This window comes from Gobio gobio (assembly GCF_949357685.1).
Source record: "Gobio gobio genome assembly, contig: scaffold_91, whole genome shotgun sequence".
NCBI lineage: Eukaryota > Metazoa > Chordata > Actinopteri > Cypriniformes > Gobionidae > Gobio > Gobio gobio.
Window position 1 is genome coordinate 67036 of NW_027645748.1, and position 19355 is coordinate 86390.

Consider the following 19355-nt stretch of genomic DNA (forward strand, 5'->3'; position numbering starts at 1 on the left):
TTTAACATGAGAAACAGACATGAAGGTGCTTCCAAAAGTTACCTGAAAGGTAGATATCGGTGGAGTTTTCTGAGCCACCTCTTCTTGAGAACCATCATTTCCAGTGCCTTGTGAGCTTTGGAACCGCTCTCCATTCATTGCTTGTCTTGTATTTCTGGAAGGCTATCGTGCATGCAGTGACCAAGGCACCATTCGTGCTCATTTGTGACATGGTGAAGCACACTGCTCCATAGTTTCTAAAATACAAATCTTGTAATCAGAACCATACAGTCAAAGAACAAATAAAGCATAGATTGTAGGAATTGTAATGTGTGTTCTAATGAGTATGCTGTGCACAAAGATAATCTGAACCTAAAACACTGAATCTCATTTCACATAGTGCAAAGATGTTAGAAACATGTAAATGTTGTTGTATTTAGTCTCAGGAAGAGATGACCACAACTGGGAGGAATATTACTTACAAGGAACTGCTGTATCATGTCTGCCTTCTTACAACAGAACCAGAAGTCATTCATAATGTCTTTGACCCAGTGCAGCAGGATCTTTTGTCCAGATTGCTGTGCCGCCTAAGTATGCACAACAGAATAAAAACATTATCATCATAAACATGCAAAAGAAATCGATTCAAGTTAAAAAAATTAAAAAATAAAAACATATTGCAGTAATCATCTTGGCTAAATTCTTTGAGTGCAGAACTCCTGTGTCCTTATATCGCCCAGTCATTTGATCTTGGCATTAAAAAAAACAACAACTGACAATTCATACACAACTGCTGAATATCAAATACAAATGTTCTTGTATATGATACAGCAAGTACTACCAACTTACTCATAATAGAGGCAATTTGTGAGTGAGCATCAGTGCATATTTCTGAAATCTTCACTTCGTTAAGAAGCTTGTCCATTGTGGTTACAAAAGCCTCTTTCTCCATGATGACAGAATTACGCCCGGTCTGCCTTTTATCTACAGTCACAACAGAGATGATTTCCTTAGAATCATTCTCCACTGCGGTGTACGAGCAATACTGGGCACAGTATCCAGGGCTATCCATTCATCCATCAGCTGTATAGGGCACAATATATCAACAAATGAGAAATAACAAAAGGCAAAAAAATATAGGAATGTTATAATTTTGTTTAAAATACAGGCCCCACTTTATATGAGGGTGGCCTTAACTACTATGTACTTACATCAAAAAATAATTACAATGTACTTATTGTGCTCATATTGTATTGCAAAACACTTTTGCTGATATTGAGGTGGGATACGGAGAGGTGTGGTGGTGTGGGTAAGTTTAAGGGTAGAGTTAGGGACAGGTGTGGTGGTATGGGTCAGTTTAAGGGTAGAGTTAGGGACAGGTGTGGTGGTGTGGGTAAGTTTAAGGGTAGAGTTAGGGACAGGTGTGGTGGTGTGGGTAAGTTTAAGGGTAGGGTTAGGGACAGGTGTGGTGGTATGGGTCAGTTTAAGGGTAGAGTTAGGGACAGGTGTGGTGGTGTGGGTAAGTTTAAGGGTAGAGTTAGGGACAGGTGTGGTGGTGTGGGTGAGTTTAAGGGTAGAGTTAGGGACAGGTGTGGTGGTATGGGTAAGTTTAAGGGTAGGGTTAGGGACAGGTGTGGTGGTATGGGTAAGTTTAAGGGTAGAGTTAGGGACAGGTGTGGTGGTGTGGGTGAGTTTAAGGGTAGAGTTAGGGACAGGTGTGGTGGTATGGGTAAGTTTAAGGGTAGAGTTAGGGACAGGTGTGGTGGTGTGGGTAAGTTTAAGGGTAGAGTTAGGGACAGGTGTGGTTGTGTGGGTTAGTTTAAGGGTAGGGTTAGGGACAGGTGTGGTGGTATGGGTAAGTTTAAGGGTAGAGTTAGGGACAGGTGTGGTGGTATGAGTAAGTTTAAGGGTAGAGTTAGGGACAGGTGTGGTGGTATGGGTCAGTTTAAAGGTCCCATTCCGCATGATCCCATTGTTCAAACTTTAGTTAGTGTGTAATGTTGCTGTTAGAGCATAAATAATACCTGTAAAATTATAAAGCTCAAAGTTCAATGCCAAGCAAGATATTTTATTTAACAGAAGTTCCCTTTCAAAGCCTACAGCGAACGGCCGGCTTGGACTACATCCTGGTACTTCCTTCTTTAATTACGTCAGTAGAGCAGTAGAACAGACTTACCTCCGCCCACAAAGAAACGCGAAAAAGGGGGCGCGGTCTTGTTGCTGTCCCACGTGGAGAAGCGGACGTGTCGCGTGGAGAAAAGGAACTGTTGCGTTGAGTGTGTTTATCGCCATGTCATCGAGACGCTGTTATTTTCATCCAGGAGTCAAATCACCTTTGTTTGGCTTTCCCAGGGACGCTGTAGAGATTATTGAACGCATACATCTCTCCGTTAAGAGGCGTGACCTTTCCAACATGCGCTAAGCTGCTGTCGAATCACAACACAGGAACTGCTGGCACGTGCGCTAAGCTGCGGTCGAATTACAACACGGTAAGCGCTGGCACAATCAGAACTCGTTACGTATTTCTGAAGGAGGGACTTCATAGAAAGAGGAAATCACCAGCCGTTTTTAGGACAGTGAAAACAGCGGTACACAGATAAGTACATTGTGTGAAAAATACTGTGTTTTTTTACACGCGAAACATGAACACATGTTATATTGCACACTGTAAACACAATCAAAGCTTCAAAAAAACACGAAGAACGGGACCTTTAAGGGTAGAGTTAGGGACAGGTGTGGTGGTATGGGTCAGTTTAAGGGTAGGGTTAGGGACAGGTGTGGTGGTATGGGTAAGTTTAAGGGTAGAGTTAGGGACAGGTGTGGTGGTGTGGGTAAGTTTAAGGGTAGAGTTAGGGACAGGTGTGGTTGTGTGGGTTAGTTTAAGGGTAGGGTTAGGGACAGGTGTGGTGGTATGGGTAAGTTTAAGGGTAGAGTTAGGGACAGGTGTGGTGGTATGGGTAAGTTTAAGGGTAGAGTTAGGGACAGGTGTGGTGGTATGGGTCAGTTTAAGGGTAGAGTTAGGGACAGGTGTGGTGGTATGGGTCAGTTTAAGGGTAGGGTTAGGGACAGGTGTGGTGGTATGGGTAAGTTTAAGGGTATAGTTAGGGACAGGTGTGGTGGTATGGGTCAGTTTAAGGGTAGAGTTAGGGACAGGTGTGGTGGTGTGGGTAAATTTAAGGGTAGAGTTAGGGACAGGTGTGGTTGTGTGGGTTAGTTTAAGGGTAGGGTTAGGGACAGGTGTGGTGGTATGGGTAAGTTTAAGGGTAGAGTTAGGGACAGGTGTGGTGGTATGGGTAAGTTTAAGGGTAGAGTTAGGGACAGGTGTGGTGGTATGGGTAAGTTTAAGGGTAGAGTTAGGGACAGGTGTGGTGGTATGGGTCAGTTTAAGGGTAGAGTTAGGGACAGGTGTGGTGGTATGGGTAAGTTTAAGGGTACAGTTAGGGACAGGTGTGGTGGTATGGGTCAGTTTAAGGGTAGGGTTAGGGACAGGTGTGGTGGTATGGGTCTGTTTAAGGGTAGAGTTAGGGACAGGTGTGGTGGTGTGGGTAAGTTTAAGGGTAGTTAGGGACAGGTGTGGTGGTGTGGGTCAGTTTAAGGGTAGAGTTAGGGACAGGTGTGGTGGTATGGGTAAGTTTAAGGGTAGGGTTAGGGACAGGTGTGGTGGTATGGGTGAGTTTAAGGGTAGAGTTAGGGACAGGTGTGGTGGTATGGGTAAGTTTAAGGGTAGAGTTAGGGACAGGTGTGGTGGTATGGGTGAGTTTAAGGGTAGAGTTAGGGACAGGTGTGGTGGTATGGGTAAGTTTAAGGGTAGGGTTAGGGACAGGTGTGGTGGTATGGGTGAGTTTAAGGGTAGAGTTAGGGACAGGTGTGGTGGTATGGGTAAGTTTAAGGGTAGAGTTATGGACAGGTGTGGTGGTATGGGTAAGTTTAAGGGTAGGGTTAGGGACAGGTGTGGTGGTATGGGTGAGTTTAAGGGTAGAGTTAGGGACAGGTGTGGTGGTATGGGTAAGTTTAAGGGTAGAGTTAGGGACAGGTGTGGTGGTATGGGTGAGTTTAAGGGTAGGGTTAGGGACAGGTGTGGTGGTGTGGGTCAGTTTAAGGGTAGAGTTAGGGACAGGTGTGGTGGTATGGGTAAGTTTAAGGGTAGGGTTAGGTTTAAGGGAAGTGTCAATAGTGTAATTACAAATGTAACTACAGACATTAATTACAGACAGTGCTTTAAGTGGAAAAAATAAAGTGCCGGTACTCACCAGAGGGGGCGGGTCTTTGTTGGGGGCGTGGTTATGGGGGGGGGGGGGTTGTTTAATCAATAATTCAAGAAGTTCCGTATTTTAAAGCTCTTTCTAACTTGTTCTCAGCCTTAGAACTTACATATAGTTCTTGTAATTGTGTAAATATATCATTTGTTACAATAAGGGTTTATTTACAATGCAAGACCATTGACGGCACCTCATTAGGCTACCATGCAGGCCAATGTTCACTTTCTTTTTTCTAATCAAATAGCAACACAGTTAGAAACTATAGCTGGGTCATTCCTGGTATGCGGTAACATTTTGGCTTCATAAATGTTGGGAAAAAAAGTACATGATTTTCATGTTTTTAGCATTCTACCAAAATGGTGACATGTTTAACTAGTCGGAATACATATTGGTCAAGGGACTAAAAAAATAATAATTATGGGTAGATTAATTGTTCAGACACAGGCCGTGAAGGTGTTCCACCCTGTTAGGGACATAGTTATCACAAAATGTTAATAATGTAAATGTTAAACAATAACAAGTTTTTCTTGGATAGTATATGTCCCTTATGCCATCATGGTATTTTTTTTTAATTCTTGAAACAATAACAAAACTATTATTGATGAATAGAATGTCTTGATTATTAAGAACAGGTACTTTTTGTACCCATTTTTGCCAACAGGATGGTAAATAATAATAAAAATGTGTTTAAAAACATATATTGTATATGCTTTGATCCTCACCTCCCAAAATGAAACATAAGTATGCAAAACATTTAACGTTGCTGTCAAATTATTATTTAAAAATGACTCGCCTAACAGGGTGGAAGACCATAACAGTGGATGAGTTTTCATCATTTATATTTTGAGATTTTCATCATTTCATGGTTTATAGTTCTTGTGGAAGTTGATTACTTTGCACTGAGGACATGATAAAATTGAATGCATATATCAATAAAAAGGTGTGCAAAATACAAAATACTATTTTTAATACCTATTATATCTGTTTAAGTGATAAAGAAGACCTATGTTTATAATTTAAGCCATTTCTTATGTGACTCATTTTATAGAAAATATGAGTAAGTAAATCATAAAGACAGAAAAGTCACTGTATAACAGGAACGACCCAGCTACAACATGCGGCTGTTGTCATCGGTAGAAGTGGTGCCACTCTCGTCCTCGTCCGCGGCACAAGTGCTTTGTATTTTAACCATAGATTTTAAACGAGCAGCTGGTTGCGCGTTTCCAACCCAGTCTCACGTGGCGTTTCACACACCCTCTCCGGACCACTTTAGCGACGCATGCGCTTTTCACTTGTAAAACTCAAGGGTGTATGGGTAATGTAGTCTCTGCTCGCAAATGAGCGTATCGGTAAGCTAAAAGCACGTTCTGGGCGCATGGAGAGGTGGGAACACTCAAGAGCTATATTTGGAAGTGGCGGTACTGAGTACCGGCGCGTACCGGCCCACTTAAAGCACTGATTACAGATGTATTTTTAAAAATGTAAGTACAATGTAAAGACATTCGACACAGAGAAAGTCATGTAGGTATTGCATAATTATTTACATTTTTAAAAAGCCATAGGACTTAGACTCTTCAGACGTTGAATGGCAGCACATCTCTTTTCCTCCCACATTTCCCTTATTGCTCTAGCCTGGTTAAAACCAGACCATTCTCAGTAGTAACTGAGTAATGGTCTGGCAAAGCTTCATAGACAAATCATTTCCAAAGGGGCGTCACCAACGGGCGTCGCTCAAATGCCTCTCGGCGCAATTGGGTAGACCTAAAAACCAATCAGAGCGATGAGGGAGATGACGTATGCAGAGCGACGGAGAAACATCTGAGACTCTGGCCGTCTCTCAATATGCGTACTTGTCTGTACCACTATGGTGTGTGCTTGTGTTCTCAAATAGGAAATGTCCCCGGTTTCCATTTCAGAAATCTGGTCACCTTACCTAAACCACATATTAATGTTTAATTATTTTTAAAATGTAAACGAAAAGAGGCAGGGTGTTTTATACTTCGTTTTTATTATAAATATATAAGATAATGAATGTAGGCCTAACTACGCGTTGCCTGAACCACATGTGTGTGGCTAATATGTTTAAGTTTTTTATTTTAATGAAATGAGGCAGTGGTGTTTTATGACATATTTTGTACGCGAACTTCTAACTTGCGTCCGTGACTTACCAAGTTTGACTCCGGAGAATGAACTCCCGATGACGGTAATAGTTATTATATTAAACATATTATAGCCACACAAATGTAGTGAAGGCAATGCATATTATCTTCAATGCATGTATATAACAAAACGAAATATTTAAAAAACCCGGCCTCTTTTCGTTTACATTAAAAAATAAAAACATGTAATATCATGTGTTCATAATATAGCCTATGATTATCACTGTAATACAATGAGATATGACATAAAACAAAACCCAGTCTCTTTTTGTTAAATGTTAGTATAATGCGTGATCAATATCCATTTTAAAAGTATAAGTAAAAGGTATAAGAAGCTATACAATACATAAAGCAATTCAGTCAAAGAAAGTCAGCGCTAGGAGACTACAACGGTAAAGTTTAATAGCTTACAAATATAAAGTTATGAAACTTCACATTACCCTCAGACAAAACGATCTGTCAGGGAACAAATTATAGATTAATGAGAGCAAAGATCAGCCGTTAGATCTACACAAGACGAATCATATCTTCACATAAGAGCCAGCGGCACAAAGGCGCCTCTCGGTGGGGTTGAGCAATTGAGCGCCGCTGGTCCACTGGAGCTCACAACTCCAAAAACGGCAGATCAAATTTTCAAAAAGGCGCTCTCTTCATAAATAAACCACAGATTTTGGCTTTAAAAACAACTACATTCTTAAAACTACTTAAAACTATATTTTGTGAAACATTAACACTACCAGAGGGCTCTCGCTGAGACAAGCAAGCTGGTATATCAGACTTTTGCCGAATCCAGTCGGTAAGACAGCGATAACATCTATTTTAGATATGAAGGCTTCTTGTGTTGTTCTTTGCTCTGGTTTTAACGGAATGGAAAAGTTTAAATCGCTTAAAACAGCCGCGATAGCTGATAGTGATGTTCCACTGCTGCATCCATCTTTGTAGTCAGTGTACAGAATCTGCTTCACTGTCGCTGCGCTGTCGTCATCGTGTAAAGCCCGCCTCAACGTTTCTGATTGGTGCCTCGATTTCTGGGGCTTAGAAATGGGTTTGAATGGGCTCTTTGCCAGACTACTTGCAGAGCAAATCTAAATTTGCCGGAAGTTGTCTGGGTTTTCCCAGGCTATTATTGCTCCTAAGCAGTAGGTATCCTGAATATTAAAAAAAGTGTCCTTCCCTACAAAGCCCATGGCTGCGTTCGAAACCGCATACTTCCCTACTATATAGTATGTAAAAAGCAATAGGCGAGCGAATAGTATGCCCGAATCCATAGCATTTATAAAAGAGTAGGCGAGAACTACCAGGGTTTTGGACTATTTCTCGTGACTGAGATTCGGATGTGCGTATACTACTGTTGCGCTCGAATATGCCTACTTACCTACTATATAGTAGGCGAAAACAGTACGTGAAAGGAGTAGTATGTTCGAAACCTCAGTAATCATAAAAGAGTAGGTGAGAAATCCCCGGATGGCTTACTGATTCCGCCCAGATTGTGAAGCACCCATCGTCGGACACTTTTCTATCCCTGCTTTCCCATGAGGCCACAAGGAAGGAGACGTCAGGTGGAGAAAAGCCAATCAAATGTGAGTATTACAAAAAAAATTTACAAAAAGATTTACATAAACCATATACATCTTAAAGATAAAGATGCTTACTAAATGTTTATTTAACATCTGACAGGAACATTTTCAATGAGTATTGCAGATGAGCACATCACAGCATGAAATAGACATCTGATCAGAGTGATGTGTGTGTGTGTGTGTGTGTGTGTGTGTGTGTGTGTGTGTGTGTGTGTGTGTGTGTGTGTGTGTGTGTGTGTGTGTGTGTGTGTGTGTGTGTGTGTGTGTGTGTGTGTGTGTGTGTGTGTGTGTGTGTGTGTGTGTGTGTGTGTGTGCTATAATGTAGAGTTCACTGTGGTCAGCACTGCTTACTTTACATGAACGTCAGTAATGTTAATAAATCTACATAAAGTAACTAAACATAAGTTATCTTTTTTATTTGTCCATTAGTACTGTTGATGAATTGAGGAACATTAACACATCAGCAACTACCTCAACATTTAAATGTAGTATTGAGCACATAAACTTTTCTGCTTTTATCAAGGTGTTGTTTAAGATCCAGGTAACGTGAATGTTGTCTGATGTTACAGGGGCAGAAGAGCACGTGTGTGTGTGTGTGTGTGTGTGTGTGTGTGTGTGTGTGTGTGTGTGTTTATCTGGTGGAGACTGGAGAGAGGGTGATGAAGGAAGGCTATCATCAAAGGCTTTGAGTATACTACAGAAATGAATAAAACATCAATTTAAATCTTAAGTTGCATTTTATTTTAAATTCAAACAGAGTTATTTCAGCACTTTTCTGATTCTTGATGTCTGTGCATCTGCTCATCTGTGGATGAGCCTAGCTCAATGACACACTGGTGTGACGGCTGCGGAGATCCAAGCAGAAACCTTCTGCTTATCAGTTCAGTGTTCAGCCCACTACACCACAAAAGTCATAAAGCTACAATACAAATAGCATGTAATTGTAAACATATTAAATTAAATATGGCAAGAAATGGGATGCTGACAGCATGAATTGTAAAAAGTTTTCAGTAGTCATGCTGATGGAGAGCAGACACACGGATGTTTGGAGCAGACATCAGTCAGAGATTGTCCCACACATGTTCTCCACTCTAGCTTCAAGGTTGTGGGGTTCAGGAGGGACATGATGGACGGACATGATGGAAGGTGTTCACGGTGCTCAACTGCTTCATCAATATAAAGCCACAGAAGCACAGCTGTGTTGAGATGGCAGCAGATGTGGGGTTCACCGCCTGTAAATGTGTGATGGTTTGTTAGAACAATACGTTTGAATAAAGCTTTGTTTCATGGTGACTTATTCATTTGTGATGTTTACTTTTATTAATTCTTTTACTCATTAATTAATGTTTCCTATTGTTGTCAGTAAATAAAATATTTTATTAACTCATGCATTTATTCATTGCTTGACTGAAAATTGATATGTATTCACATCGGCTGCATTTGTCTAGTGTGTATTCATGCATCGCTGTCATATGACAACAAGTTGCATTTTGCTTATTTTAAAAAGATATAATTTTCAGTAAAAAAAAAAGTAATATAATTAAGTATTGGTCAGCATTTGTCATTATTATTGTAAGTGTTTTAGTGGGCTAGCAATGCAATTAATTCTGGGGTCGTCTTAATTTTTAATAGTGATACTTACATTTTTCGAGTATATAAAATCATCAGTTTTCTCCAGAGGTGAGATCCTCAAGCAGCTGAAAGACGTCTCTGTGCAGACACTGAGGGAAACCGCACAGGTCGGGCTGTGGAGTTACTGATGCTTTGAGCTGTCACTGCACCTGTCACTCATATCTTTTATTTTATAATTACATGGTTGTATCTTTAACAATCATAATGATAAAACAAATATCATGGGTTTGCATATATTACATACAAAGAAATAAACAATAACAAGGTTAGATATCTTTGAATAATTAATCATAATGCAATTACATTTTATTTCATAAGCTTGAGGGATAAAACAGGAGTTAAATTTAAAAAGAAAAAGGAAAATATAAAGGAGATTTAGGCCAATTTTGCTTGTGGATGAAATTTTTTGCATATAAAATAAAGAAATTAACAACATATTTAAGAGATCACGATTTTGGGTTTTGGTAAGGATAAAACTGGGTCAGATTAGTAGGGTTAATATCACAAATTAAAAGGGCAGCTGTTTCTTCAACAAGACAACAAAATTAGCAAGTTTAATCAATATTAAGATATTTATAGATGGATGAATTAAACCTGTCACTCATATCTTTCAAGTTGTTGCTTGAGATAACGTCGTAGGTCACATGATAACGTCAACATGGCGCATAAAGTGCGGCTCGCATTCATACTTAACGAGATCAGGCAATATAGTACCTACTCTTTTAGAGCTCGTTAAGTAAGTACTTATTGAAAATGAGGACCTACTCAATGAGTATGCGGTTTCGAACGCAGCCAAAGACTAGATTAAAACTAAAATTAAAACAGGCCACCAAAAACAACACTAGTGGGGTCTAATTTCCCTAAATTGATCATCACGTTTCTCCTGGTGAAGTTAAAACATGTATAATTCCCTAGTTGAGGTGTAAATGGACCTGTCCATTGATACTAGAGTGGTACAGTTTGAAGGGGTTGCCTTGTTGGTCAATTGTAACATGCATTGGTAACCCCATCCATCTTCAGGATACAGTGGAGCAGGTTCTATAAACAGTCGGTCTAGCCCTAGCACATCCTACACAATTTTCCATGTTCTGCTCTCTAGCTGTGTTAATTATCCATTCTAACCACAAATTTATTTCCCCATATCCTGTTGCTTTTTCAATTATGTCTTCAGGTTTTAATTTGGTATAATCAACAGTGATTACAAAATGTTCTCCTGACTGTGTCACATTTGGAGGTATTGGTTGTGTTGTTATTGGCCTATTGATAAAATTGATCTTAATCAATTTCCTGTCTAATACATCCACCCCTATAATGAAGTATGCAACATCTTTTTTGTAAGATGATCTGTCTAGCCTGTTCAGGAACAATGTCAGGGGGTTCTGTGATGCATGGAAATCTCTCTGGAATCCTATCTTTCCCCACCAGTCTCTATATTCTTTACTCAAATAATATAGGTCTGGCGTCCAAGCCCCTGTGAATGTGGTCACTTGCCCCCAGTTCACACAGGCTCCTGAATGAGAGGACCAACCTCCTTGCTCACACTTATCTATTAATGCTGGGGGAGCGCAAATATACACATTATACCCCCTCCATGACCCAATTTTTCTTCACATAAGTCAAAAGTGAATGATGTAGTTGACCCCTTCTCATAATTTAGTTCTATGCCCCCGTATCTTTCCAGGCAAAAATGTTTCCCTTTATACAGGATCTTGTAATCCCATGCTGCCCTTTTTCCTCTGTTATGCCCTCTTTCTCTCAGATACTCTGTCAGAAATATGCTCCCCACGATGATTAATGTCAATCCCTGTACTATTCCTAATGCTTTCTTATTTTCCCACAACACCATTTTTACACTCTTGTTACTTACCCCTGTATTTAATTCAAAGTCTTGAACACCATTCGAGATGACTCTGGAACTGTTTTCTTGAGACACAAGACAACAGATTACGATTACTATTGGATTAGGGTTTGTGAAAAACAAACATTCAGAGAGGCCTACAGTGACATCTGTGATTCAAATAAGTCGAAATAAATAGTTTATTAAGGAATTTGGCTATTATGTCCAACAAATACATTTTAATCAATGTTTACACATTAGACTGTACATGGCTCCTCCTTTGAGATATTGACCTCTGAACCTTGACATTGATGCATATTGCAAGTCTTATTATTCAGCAACCGAAGGGGCTACAATGATGAGACCAAATGTTATACAAAGCTCTTGAGCGCTCAAATCATGATAGCTACCATTTGGTGTGATCATCAACAGGGGGCATCACAAAAATGGTCAAAATTGCATTTCACCTAGTTATCATTTATAATGTCAAATTCTGACCAAACTACCACGTTTCACATTCGTCCATACCCCTGAGTGCACTCTCAGTTTTAAATTTCAGCCATCCAGTTATGAGAAACAGTAATTTACAAAAAAAACCTTCAATTCCCTGTTGCAGCGGATTACAACATGATAGACAGTCAATTAAATATGTAGTTCTTCCGGTTAGGGTTAAAGGGTTAGTTCACCCAAAAATGAAAATTCTGTCATTAATTCCTCATCCTCATGTCGTTGGACACCCGTAAGACCTCCGTTCATATTCGGAAGACAAATGAAGATATTTTAGTGTAAAGCTGATGGCTGAGAAAGGCTTCAGATAGGCCTCCATTGGCATTCAGTACATTTACTCTCCCAAGACCCATAAAAGGCACTTAAAACGTCGTTACAAAGTCCATCTCACCACAGTGGCTCTACAATAATTTTACGATGCGACGACAATAGTTTTTGTGCGCAAAAAAAATCTAAATAACACCTTTATCCAACTTGTTATTGTCTTCCGTGTGTGCCTCCACGACGCATGCATTGTTTTATGCATTGTTTTAATGCACGCATTAATGTTATACATTAAAACAAAGGCCACAATGACATTCATACATACATAAAATGGTAGACATAACCTAAGGCAGTGGTCGGGAACCTATGGCTCGCGAGCCACACCTGGCTCTTTGACAAAAATAATGTGGCTCATCTCTCACCCTTTAAATGATCGATAAAAAAAAATTAGACACATCAACAGAGATCCGCTCTCTGCAGAAAAAAAGCAGCCAATTACAATTCCCTTGTTGTACAGCCAACCGAACTTAATGAAACGTATGATAATAACTAATATTCAAGTTGTACCGGCCGCGCACGTTCAGTGCTGTTAGCGAGTGTCACGAGTCTCGCGACAGCAAACAATAACCACTTGCGTTTCTGTGGTAACAGCTTCTGCTCTGGGATTCAAGCAGCTGTGGCTTGTTTAAGGTAACCGAAAACCATTTTTAGAACAGCAGCGAAAATATAAAAGTAGGCTATACAAACTTTAATATATCCTTTTATTGAAACTGGTGGTCTGTTGTGGAAAGAGACATTTCGAAACATTTCACCCGCGGGTACTTTCGCTTTTGCCGCAGAGACCCTTGTGATAAATAAATGTGTATTTATGATAATCCACGCAGATTTCAGTTGACGAAAATGAATGATAAAAGCGTGATAAGTCACGAAAGACAATTTAATTACTGACAGGATGCTGTGCACGCGCTCCGAGCGCAACACGGACAAGCACAGCTTTGTCCTCTGCTGCACGTCAGATTAATAGACTACAGAAATATATCAAAATGCCAAGTCGAGTATTCACGTAAACACAGTAGATGTTCACACACACAAAGAGGATTTATAACTCAACCTCACAAAGCCCTGCACAATTAATTCCATATTGCAATTTATTTATTGTTTTCTGCATATGTGTTTTTTTTAGTTATGGACCTAATAATTACTATTGTTGAAATTTTATTGGGGAAAAAAGCATGTTTTTTAATAATAATTTAATATTATTTTTTTCTGTGGCTCTTTTGGAAAAATGCATTAACCAAAAATGAAAAAATGGCTCTTTGGTCAAAAAAGGTTCCCGACCCCTGACCTAAGGCAAATAGCCAATGATTGTCTGTTGATATTTTCTTGTATCCAGTTATGCAGCAGGATAATGAAAAAAGTGTTATATTTATGGCTATAATTGACTAATTAATTAATACAACACATGTATACCTGCTTGACAATTAACATGTGAAAATGGTATGCACAGCATATAGCATAAGCGATAAAATTAACCGACCTGCTGCTTGTAAAATGAGTTGTGGAGAAACGCAAAAAAAAAAAAAAAACAGTTAACAGTAGTTTACACTGCTTCAAAATCACTGTCATCTGAACCCTCATAGTCAACTTCTTCATGGTCCTCCAGTATCTCCTCAGTCTCATCCTCCAGCAGAGAAGCAGCATTAGGTCCTAAAGCCTGGCTGTAACTTGAGCAGACATCTTGGAACTTCTCCTCCACATCTGCAATCCTTTTCTGAAGAAGACACAGTAGCCCGCAATGACCCTCTTCACTTTAACTGCCTAGAAGGAAAAATTAAAGCGAGGTATGACAATACTTCCATTCAGTTAGTGTTGTTGAGCTATTCATTAACTGACTTTACAGCAAGAAGGTAATAAAAGTTAGCTTATTACCACTGTTTCTGCCAGAAGACATTTCTGATATCATTGTCCTGATGTTCTGAGATAGGTGCAGTGCTGTCTCATCTCCCTCATCACAATGATCTTTTCCTCTTGAAGCCGCACTTTTGACATGAACGCATCAAAAAATCTTCTTCTTGGTGAGGATGTTGCTGGATTCTGAAGTCACACAAATAACATCCCTTCAATACAAATTTGACATGTACATTCTAAACACAAGTAGTGTGTGCACATCCCATAACCTGGTGACGGGTGCAACAATTTTGATTCAAAGAGTCAGCTTAGGAAGGTATAATAAGAGGTTAGGAAGACACCCACACACCCTCACCCTAGATCACAAGTGATATAAGCCTGATGAAGACCTAGTGGTTGAAATTATGCCACCTAATAAAGAATCAGCCTAATAAAGGCAGTAAATCCTCATTGTAGCAGTCAGCAAGAGAAATTGTGAAATTGTATATTTTGAAAATTGAATATTGAGAAAATATTTTCTCTCAAAAGCACCACTGCTGCAAAAAAAAGATAGAATAAACAACAGCCACACACACAAACACTAGCCTTAGTGAGAAATTGTTACATACCACTGCTGTGCCCTTCCCACGGCCATATTAGACTGTCTGCACCACTGTCTCCACCTCCCACAGAGAGTGCGCTCACCACCTTCTCCTCAACAACGCGCTCCTCATCTGGCACCTGCTCATTGTAGAGCTTGACTGTTTGTAAGAGTTTTCTCTTCTCTTCCCACAATTTTTTTCCACGCAAGTGTCAATTTTTTTTGCTGTCTATAGAAATGACAAAACACAGAAAACATGATGCACAAGAATGTGATTGCCGATATCATTAAGTTAAATTAAATACTAATACATATAATTGACTTAAGAATCAATTAAATCAAAATGTAAAAAAAAATTCACCAAAAATGACAAAAATATGAGACGAATTATCAACATACCTGTCTGATTATAAAGGCTGGCTTTTTTTTGATGAACACCAAGAAACATTTGTTCAATTGATTTCTGAAGGCTATGTTGGTCATCACATCTGGTACCTACAGAATCTTAAAGCAACAACAATAATACAAGTAAATGATTCTGATGTCTTTTATACTGTACATTTAAAGAGTTTAAAGTTCAAGTTAAAATTTATGTATATATAAAATACTGTACCGTTAATAGCCCATTGTCTGACATCATGTACCCACTGATGAACAATGTTCTCAGAGCACCCCAGTTCACTGCTCAAATCCTCCAGTCTCTGAGACTCAGCCTCAGCCTTTTTGAAAGTCTGGTGTGAAAAACAAAAAACAAAACAAGAAGATTAAAAGTGGAAAAATCATGAAAAGCTTTGTATACATAAATCAGACACAACATATTACCTTGATGTATCTGCTGGATAATGCAAGATGAAGGCCTTCCTGCTGCCATCGATTCCACCCAAATAGCATGGACAGTTAGCATGTCATTCCTGGCTTTAAACAAAAAAAATATGTGATGGAGAAAAGTCTCATTAATTCTCATGGTTCTTCAGTTCATCCACGCATTGACAATTGAGTTTTAATTTAAGAAAGATGTAATGCAGTTTTATTAATGCACTGTCATATTAGAATATTTACAGTTTTCTTGTATGCAATCTCAGACAAAGTATTACAGAACAAATAAAAAGAATGAAAAGACAATAAAATAAAAGAAATAAAAGACAGGTTTCCTAAAATAATATAAATAAGCAACAATTACCAGATTTTGTCATGTACTTGGTTGTGAGAGCACAACGAGACAGGTAGCTGTTTACCATTTCAACCTCCTCCCCTGCACCTTCCAGATTTTTGCCACTCCAGATTATCTAACATATCAGTGTGGCACTTATATTATAATCATAAACAGTGTATTATATAAGAAATAAAAATACAATTTCAAATGGTATGATAAAGAGTATGCAGTACCTCACACTTAAATGAATGAACCTTGGCATGCATGACAGAAAGGAATGGTCTCATCTGCAGTAAAGGTCTGAGTTCCAACATGGAGACCGCCAACTTCTCAAGGTAGGGCCAATACTTGCAAGCAATATCGGTGCAATAGAACTGTCCGTTTGTGGCTGCTTGGAGCTCCTTCTGCAGGTACAGTTGATAGGCAAATATTTCGCCCCTGTACATGTTAAGAGCCTTGAGTAGCACTCCGTGTCTGCAAACAACCACCTCAAGGCCCTCTTCATCAAGCTTGCTTGCTTTTCTGGCAGTTTCACATGCAGCAGACCACTGACTGGCTCCACAGATCCCTCTGCCAGCAGTCTGCATGACAAAATAATAAATTCTGGTTAAAACTAAAATTTGCATTTTTTCCCCCCTTAAAACAGTAACTTCATCCATCAGTATGAGTCAGGTTACATCACACCAATTGGCATCTGTAATCATTGGAGACAATAAAGGTTTACTTTCAAACTACTACTAATGATTTTGTCAGTGCTCAGGGAGCTTCAGAAAATGCCTCTTCCGCTTTCTCTACTCCAGCTACACAAACTAGTTGAAATGCACAAACTGCATACACAGTCACTATACATTGCAGAGATCTGCTATTACATAATGAATTATCGAGATACTAAACTAGCCACTTTGGGAACCACCACACATTCCATATCCAATTTCAAACCTCAACACAAGATTCCTGGAAGAGTGCACCATAGTGCTCAAAGTGCTTGTAACAAACTAAGATACTAATCTGTATGATACATTAACTATTTAATAAAGCAACAATCATACATTTAAAATGTTGGACTTAAATCAAATTTGCAAACACTATATATATTTTACTAACACTTCATTTTACTCCTGATCTCATCAACAAAATGGTGTACATCAGTGTCCTTGGCAATGAAGGTGCCATCAAAATTTGGTTCCTCTGACCTTAATAGAATAAGAAAAAAAGATAATGTTCAGTGTCAGACATTATTTGTTCTGTTCATTTTTAAGTAAAACAACTACAAGTGTAAAACAACTAACCCTTTTGACTGACGAAATCGGTACTCTTTTCTGTTGCCATCTGCACATAGAGCAAGCATGTTAGGTGTACATGCCGGGCAGGTAAAGTGCTCTATGGTGGCCATTTTTTCACACTGGTACTGGCAGAATGTGTATTCCAGATAGCTTCTTTGGAATACGTCTCCATGTATTTTCCCACTCTGTACATTAAATTAGTAAAGAGTAAAATGAAATAGGTACACTAATATTTTCCCATGTCTACTTAAGGCAACTTTGATCCACACTGATCTTACCCTTCCAAAGTGACAAGTCCTCCTCTCCAACATACGCAGAAAACCTTGTCTCGATAAACTGGGTGCAACAGTTTTCATTTCTTCAAATGAGCTGAAGACATCCATTGAAAAGAGAGTGTCAGCATTCACAGATGCTGGCCAATAACCACTTTTTATTAGGTCACTCATGTCAGGTCTCCAATGTGCCAGACATAATCTGCACACCAAGTTTGGTAAGTGCAACTCATACCGACCTAAAATCAAAAAGTACAAACACTTGGTTATTTTGTAACACACAAAGGGACAAGAATTGGTTAATAGATTGTAGTTCGTACCATTTATGCAAACCTAAATGATAGCTCTGCCAGCGGATTCTGTGATGTTTGCAGTGTCACAAGTGCATAAATGGAAAGGTCTCACTGTAGGCAATAAACATACTGAAAAGAGAAGTTCAATAATTAGCGAGGAAGCATTCAAATATGTCCAATTAAAATGGTAAAAAAATTTAATAAATAAATATTACTTTAACCACTTTAACAAAAAGGTTCAAAACACTACCTTGATTGACCAGTGTATATCTGCCATCTTTTTTTACACAGCACAGCGTTCGCTCAATGGGCTTGTCAATTCCCTCAGGACTCTCTGTTATGGAGGGCGAGCTTTTTGTGTATTTGTACGGCACAATCCATACACAGCCACTCTTCTGGCATGCAGTCTCTGCAGCGAATGATGGCAGGAGATGTGCAGTGGATGCAGTTCTTTTCTGGAACCACATTGCAGGACAGCAAACAGTTGATGTGGTAGGACCTTGCTTTCCGCCACTCATCTTGGGCCACAGATTGCCGCAAGGACCATGATGTGGACGTTGAAGGATGCTTGTTTGTGCCTTCGACGTCTGCTGAGAACAGAATGTCCTGCAGTTTCTGCATCTCACTGTCTGAAAGACAGAAATTAGGAAATAATAATTCTTTTCACGCTTATTGTTAACTTGGTTAATTACAATAAGGTGTCATCTTACCGAACAAGTGTTGAGAGCAGTTTGATTGGGTAACTGTGGGAACCTCCTCAAGTGACTCAAAAGGAGTAGCATCCTCACTGCCAACCACAGAAACAACTGAAAAGATTAGGGGTGTAACGATTCGTTTTAACAACGATTCGATTCGTATCACGATTTGAGGTTGTCGATACGATTCAAGGACGATTTTGGTTCATTTAGAACGATACGATCCGAAACGATTCAGTGACCTGAAATCGATTCAGTAACTTTTTAGCCAAAAATTGTGTGACTGAAATAAATATCTGGATACTGGTCAGTGCAGGTGAAGTTTCCTAGATTCCAGTTGTTTCTTGTAAGGGAATCAGGTATCAATTAATTATGGATATAAACAAACAAGTAAACAACAATTAATGGCAAATGCATTCAAATTTTATTTGAATAAAGTGCAACCAACAGTTTAGGTTGAATTAACAGGAAGTTAACCTTTTCTGCTCTCATTTTCAATATTCAATACATATTCAATAAAAGCACAGTAAGTGCAACCAACATTTCAACAGTAGGTTAACCTGCTACTTCTGCTTTTGTTATCCAACATAATAATATTACAATATTAATATCAAAAATAAAGTGCAACTAACTTCTCTTCAGGTTTAATTAATAGTAGGTGTACCTGTTACTTTTGCTGTTGTTTTTCAACATTAAAATAATACAAATACAATATTAATATCAAAAATAAAGTGCAACCAACATTTCTTCAGTTTGAATAAACTGGCTGAACCTGCTACTACTCTCAGTTTAATAAACAAACAATATTTAACAAAAGATAAAATGTAACCAACTACTCTTCAATGACTACATATTTCTTTTTCAAAAATATCAACATGATCTGACCGCAGAACTCTTCTGTGTGTTCACTATATCACCAGCAGTACTAAAACTCGCGCTGCTGGCGCACTGGTGTCA